This window comes from Rhinatrema bivittatum, chromosome 6 (assembly GCF_901001135.1).
Source record: "Rhinatrema bivittatum chromosome 6, aRhiBiv1.1, whole genome shotgun sequence".
NCBI classification, from domain to species: domain Eukaryota; kingdom Metazoa; phylum Chordata; class Amphibia; order Gymnophiona; family Rhinatrematidae; genus Rhinatrema; species Rhinatrema bivittatum.
The window spans coordinates 297,318,322-297,325,461 of NC_042620.1; the positions used below are offsets into that span (position 1 = coordinate 297,318,322).

Sequence of the window (7,140 nt, forward strand, 5' to 3'; positions counted from 1 at the left end):
CTGCTCGGCGCGCAATACATTCACATATCTCCCAGTTTTGGCATGCGGGTTGGGTTTTTTTTTAATTCACCTATTAGTGTGGAGAGCTGTCAGATGGGCTTTCAAATGTTTTCATAGCAAGACGAAAGGTAAATATAAAATTATATAGCAAGACCAGCAAAAGTATTTGGGTCAAGGTGGTTTCTTTATTAAGATAACAAATGTTTTATGATACAAATTTGCCTGAGGGACTGTAATAGTCCCAAAAGCTTGTTAACCTAGGAAATGTATTGCCTCTACCCCAAATACTGTTGTTGTGTTTGTTTTTTTTTTTTTAACAGATTGTACTTATGGTGGCCAACACAGTGTCCCTTATACTTTCCAAACCTGTACAAAGTTACTCTACCAGCTGTTAACTCAGAGCTTTTTCCCTGAAATATCAAATGTTGCATCAAGGAGTGAGATCCCTGACACAGCCTCAGTAGTGTCTGTACCAGGTTCAGTTATTCAGCCGAGGCACCGCAGCACTGCAGCTGATCATGCTTGGTGCTTTCATGTGATATTTTATACATTTTATATTTGCATAGCCATATACATATTATATTATATATAGATTATATATACACACACACATACATGTAATCATGTATCTATCAGAGGGAGTTGCTGAGTGCTGGAGATTGTTCAGATGGAATTTAAGAAGCAAGTTATGGGAAATATTTAGCTTTTAAGAGATGCATCCCTGTCCCCAACCATGCATGAAGCTGCTGAATATGGGTGCCCCATCTTCTCTCCATGCACAGTTTCCCAAGTCTGGGTGGAGGCATTAACGTGTTCTCAGAGACTTCAGGAAGACCCTGGTTCCATGTTGTGTTTTTCCCTGACATTCTAAGTTGTGTACAGATTGTCTGCAGAACTGAAACTAAACCAAAGCACAGAATTTGGAATTAAGACAAAAATGCTACTGCCGCGGAAGACCGCCGTTGAATTTTCTATAGATCTTTGATTCTGGGTTTTATAGAGCTTCCCAGAATTTCTAACGCAGTCTGAAGACTTTTAAATAGACGTCTTTGAACATTTTGGGAAGGAATGCATTTGGTAATTTGTAATCCCTGCTATCTGAGGAAGAACAGGGCTGTGGAAGTAAGGCAACCAGAATGCACTCGAACAAATCCCTACCGGACTTTCTCCCCACCCCATCTTCCATGGTGTGTGGTGCCTACCGTAATTGCTACTTTGCGGCAGTGATGGCAGGAGCTTGTCAGTCCCTCTTCCTACACTATAGAACAAGGAGATGCATCTGGGACAGAAGAGATAGGTGGCCTGTTTACAAGGAAGGGGTTCTGTTGCCCTCTCTGCGTTAACTGTAGGGCAGAAATATTTTGCCTACAGCATTCATTAATCCAGGGTGTGACAAGCAAGACCAGTTCTTTTTTTTTTTTTATAAACCCTCAATCCACTGCATTCTCTCATACAGTCCTGTTCTTTCTCAGTGCATGAAAGATAGATATATTTAGTGCTCTCTGGTGGGAGCTGCAGAAATAAAGTCAGAATAGCCTGACCCAATGAGCCCGTCACTGGGAAGTTGCTCTGTGATCCACTGATGTCCATTTGCAATGCAGCACTGGGTCAGGACCACTTTGCTTAACAGCTGCTAATTGTGGACTGGACATAGGGGACATCCCTGGAGAAAGGAGTGAAATATTCCTGTAGAGGGAATGATGTCAGATTAGGAGTGGCTACTTCTGTAAATATTTAAGGTCATCGTCGTTATTCTTACACAATACTAATTTATACAAAATGAAAAGACTTATAATCAGATGAAACTGTTTCTTATTGGTGACTCTTTTTTTGTGTTTTTCTTGGTCCTGTAAAGATTGTATTATGTAAATATATCTTTATAATAAAGAGCGAAGATTAAAATAAACACTTATTTTCAGAGGTAAATGTTTATTAAATTCTTTTCCTGAAGCACTTGTGTCAACATTTCTTGTCTGAAATATTTAGCAGCCACTCGGGGATGAATCTGCATGCCTGGGAGGGACAGCAGTTGAGAAGAGACATCTGTGCTCATGAAATTCAATGTAATCACAGTGTGGAATATACTGTATATAATATACTCCATGGATTTCCAGTATACAAAACATGTTGGTAATGTTGTGTCAAACAAAATAACAGCTTTATCAAAATAGTCAAGGCACTGTAATTACAGAGCAGTTCATCTACCCTAAGGGTTTCAGAGTGTTTTGCTGACATATTACATACTCAGAGCATTCAGTTACAATTAATATTCATTTCATGCACCTCAGAGAAATACAAGGCTAAGCTGTTTATAGACCACCTACCCAACTTCTAAGCAGTTTATAAAATCATATCATAATAAAAACAAACTAAAATGACATAAAATGATGCGAAAACGAAAAGTGCTCCATGCAGTGGTGGGTGCTAGATGAAGCAAAAATAATTACAAACAGCAACGCAGCCCACAATGAACTTTGGACTATAGAGCCATTAGCCTTCGCTCAGAACTACTGGAGGATTTGTCCTCTGTTTTACATCTCCTCCAACAAACATCTTTATCTGAGTATTGTCAGATTTGTGTCTGTTTTCTGGATTATTGATTCGTTCCTCATATCAGAAGTCCCCTTTGCTTACAGCCTGTGGTATCTGTTCTCTTGGTGGGCTCGGTCCTCCCAGGGAAGGGACCCACAGCTTCAGGAACTGTTGCTTCAGTTTCATTCTTAAAAGGGATGAGATTTAAGCTGTTTTAGAATGGCCCCTATGACCAAGTGAAAGGTACTCCCTTGTCCTATACACTACACCATGAGCTAAGAAACAGTTAATTTTCGTTTTAGTTTAAAATTCTATTAATATTTATGGAAAAATCTTTTATTATACATATAGGGGTAGATTTTAAAAACATACGCGCGCGCGTCCATGTGCACACGCTACCCTGCACGAGCACACGGACGCGCAATTTTATAACATGCGCGCACATGTTATAAAATCTGGGGCAGCGCGCGCAAGGGGGGGGTGTAGAATTTAGCAAGTTGTGCGCGGCGCCATACTGCAGCCTTCCCCAGTTCTCTTCCAGTCCACTCCATTTAAGGAGCGGACTGGGAAGGAACTCACCTACCACCTCCCCTAACCTCCCTTCCCTTCTCTTTCCCACCCGCTAAATGATATGTACCTTTGGGATTTGTTTGTGTGTTTTAAGTTGCTGCTACTCTGGAGCAGAAGCAACTTGCGTGTGCTGGCCAACTGCCGGCTCATGCTTCCCAGTACAGTGGCAAATGGCCACTGTACCGGTGCCTTCAGCCCCCGCCCCTCCCTGCCCCCCCGGACTGTCCCTTTTCTTCGGCCTGGCTCTTGTGTGTGTAACAAGGGTTACACACGTGGTCGGGCCCCTTTTAAAATGTGCGCGGCGCATGCAAGGCCTGGTCACGCGAATAACCCCCGTTTTTTTATGCTTGACGGCCATTTAAAATCGGGCCGATTAACTTTTTAAAACCAGAACAATATAAGTACAATTAGTATCAGACCAGCTCAAATAAAATATATTCTTTCTCTCTTTTATCTTTTATACGAATTTGTTAATCGCCTATGCACTAGGCGATGTACAAAAGAGAAAGAAACATACATAAAATCTTGAATGTATACAGAGCATAAACATTGCAGACACCAATCGAAAAATATAAAACAAAATATCAAAGATAGATACTTAAAAGAAAAAACCAAAAACCCCACAACAATCCAGAGGACTAAAATGCCTGTCTAAATAGCCATGTTTTCAAAGAAAGCTTGAAGGTCTTCACGCTGTCCACCAATCGCAATGATTCAGGAAAGGAGCTCCGGAGGATCGGGGCTGCATCCGAGAAGGCACAATCTCTGGTGTTACAAAGCCTGGCATGCAATGGCGAGGGCACATCCAGATGGCCCCTTTGGGAGGAGCGGCGCTGACGAGGAGGACAATAAAGGCGCAATAGGGCATTACACCAAGGAGAGATAGCAGAGGAGATCAATGCAAAGGTGATTGATTGCACTCAGCAATCGGAAGCCAATGTCGATCAGTGAGAACAGCAGTGATGTGATCGTGTCTGTTGGTGCCAGCAATAAGTCGCACAGCAGCATTTAGGAGCAGTTGAAGAGGTTTTAAGGTAGTCGCTGGCAATCCCAAAAGAATGGTATTGCAATAATCCACAAAAGGGAGGATGGAAACCTGTACTATCTAACAAATGTTTAAACCCACACAGTACGCAGAGTTTAAATACAATTCTAATCCAATCTTTGTCCTACCTCCCTGAAAACTGATCCCAGCCCATAATCCCCCCCACCCAATCACACCCTGGCCTTCCAAAAGAGACTACCAATCACAGAGATAGTGAATTTAGGATGTCACTCCGAAGTCGCAATGACTTTCCATGTCTGGATACATTTTTTCTTCCATGGCACTTTAGGCTGCATTGCTGCTGTCATTTTCTCCATAACCATGAGGGCCTGCATCTGGTTTCCCCACATTGTCATGGTGGGTGGTTTGGATTTCTGTCACCAAGAATACATTTCTTAATCACTATTCGCTTCGTTCCGAAATAGGGATTTCTCATCCTTCAACTCGAAATTATCAACAATATCTAAAAGACAAAAAAAAAAAAAAAAGAGAGCATTTAATTTTAAGGTTTCCCCAACCCAGGCAGAGATGTGTATAAAAACAGGTTCCCAGAATGTAGTAATTAGAGGACAGCTCCAAAAACAATGCATATAACTTCCCTCTGTAAAATCACATTTAGGGCATTTACCAGATTGTATTATTCACGCTTTCTGAGCTCTCGGTGGAGACGCACATTTTATGCAAGAACTTATACTGCATCTCTTGCAGATTTGCACTCTCAACAAGAGAATATAAACTTCGCTAAAGAACTCTGAATTGCATTTTCCGCTATAGGTTCCCCCACATCCAGCTGCCATTTACTAATTATAGAAGTAAGGGAATTCTCTGCAAACACATCAATTATGTTTTTATTGAGCAAGGAAATAGTTCCTTTAGGAGGGCGACAATAGATAAGATCACACTCATAATCTGTCGCCTTAAAAATATCGTTGCAAATAAAACATCGTTGCAAATAAAACATTTTATTTGCAATAAACAATATAATGCCTGAGTGGTAAATAGGCAAAATGACCTTGTTGTCCAAACGGAAATTCTCTCTCAAAGTTTGATAGTCCATCAAGCCATGTTTTAATAAACAAAGACCTTTACTGGCTCAACAGGAAAAGATAGAGAATTCCCTATTAATATTTATAATATAATAGTAGAGATAAGTGTGACCCTAATCCCAAAAATGTGATCACTAGGCCTCTATGGATGTGACCCTTAAACTCTACCCAAATGATTTGTAATCTCTACCTAGTTAAGCAGTAGGGATTGAAAAATGTATGTGTGCCTTTAAGCCATAATTAAACCGGTGTGATATGTATATTATACAGGTGTGATATGTATATTATACAGGAACATCGGTATATAAAAACTAAAAATAAATAAATTAAATAAATAATTATATTAAATTAATTAGGTTCTAGACCTCATGAACAGCAAAGCAAACTTCCTCCACTACAAGGGACATTGTGATGCACCCCAAAACCCTGCCAAAAACTCGGAACCTTTGTAGCAAACTATTGTAACAGCACTAACACCCAGGACTCACACAACAACTTTACCTATGAAAGGGCAGCACTACAAATATTATATTTCACACCTACTGGAAAGACAGAACAAGCCAGACTGCTATAGAGCCCTACACGGACACTACACAGTAGCAGAATCCCTCACCTCCGTCACACAAGCAGAACACAGCCTGACACTTTCCTAAAACAGAATAAGGGACCACAAAGCAGAAACAGAAACATACAGATAAAAACTGAAATGGAAACCTCAAGAAGCCAGACAGTGCAACCCTGGAGAAACTGAGAAATTCATTTCCTCCTATACTGAGCAAAATACAAAGATATAAGAAATACACATTCCAAAAGCTGAGGTAGTCCTCTCTCTAAAAACTGAAAATAAAATGTTTTCTTTTCTACCTTACCGGTATGGGCTTTGTATTTGATCCTGATCTCTCCTTTTGGTCTTTTCCAGGATCTCCTTTCCTTTTTCCATTTCTTCTCTCCTCTCATGTCATCTTCCTTTCTTTTATCTGTCTTTGCCATCAATTTTTCCCTTTCTTCTTTTTTTCTCCATTTCTTTAAAATATAAAATGAAACTCTAATCACGTAAGAGAAAACATCAGTTACTCTTTATGGAAAGATCTATACTACCGATATCTTCAATTAAATGTCACTGAAGGCCTATATAAATAGCCACGTCTTCACCCCTTTTCTAAATTTCAAATAATTTACCTCTCTTTCACTGCCTTCTAAGTCTCATTTCCACTTTCTCTCACCTTCACAGTACCCAACCCCTTTTCTACTGCTTTTCGTATTCTCTTCAGTTCTCCAGGAGTCATTCACACACTTACTCAACGCTTCCCCAGCCCATCTAATACATCCTACTCATACCCACCCAATTGCCAAGTCCCCACTATCGGCCCCAAATCCCCGCTCTCTGCATCCCCAAGTCCCTGATCTGCTCCCCCATTCTATTTCTGTGTCTCCACTCTCCCACTCAGTCTCAGATTCCCTGCCCTTCCAAGTCTCCAACTCTCCCCATTCCCTGTTCCTCTTCTTCTCCCGTCCCACTTCCCCTTTCCTCCCGATACTCGTGTTCCTCTGTTCTTCCATTCCCCAGTCTCCATATTTCTCCTACTCCCTGACCCCTCCAGTCCCCATTCATTACCTGATCTCTCCCCAGTCCACAGTGACAGCCCCTGTTATTCCCCTTCTCTGCCCCTTCCAGTCCCCTTTCTTCACCTGCGTTCTCTCCCCAGTCTCCATTCTTCCCCTTCTTTCTCCCCACCCCATGTTTTCCCCCCTGCTCTTCCCAGTCCCTGTTCTTCATTCAATCTCTCCTCCCCACCAAATCCTCACACTCTTGCTTTCTCGCCCTCACCTTGTTAAGGAACTTCCTGGCTTGGCTGCTTGCCATGAGTGCGGCAACCTCTTTCCTCTTCTGGGCTCGCATGGTTGAATCCTCAGCTCAGCTGTCTGAGCTAAGGGGCTCTGTCGTCT

General features: G+C 41.5%; 1 long non-coding RNA gene across 1 annotated transcript; it reads right to left on the reverse strand.

Annotated features, from left to right (window-relative positions):
• Positions 1 to 1,909: 1,909 nt before the first annotated feature.
• LOC115094403 lies at positions 1,910 to 6,212 on the reverse strand. The gene is made up of 2 exons (XR_003857546.1): positions 6,063 to 6,212; positions 1,910 to 4,610 (listed from the first exon to the last, which is right to left on the reverse strand). It is a non-coding gene; the product is annotated as an uncharacterized LOC115094403 (long non-coding RNA).
• Positions 6,213 to 7,140: the final 928 nt, after the last annotated feature.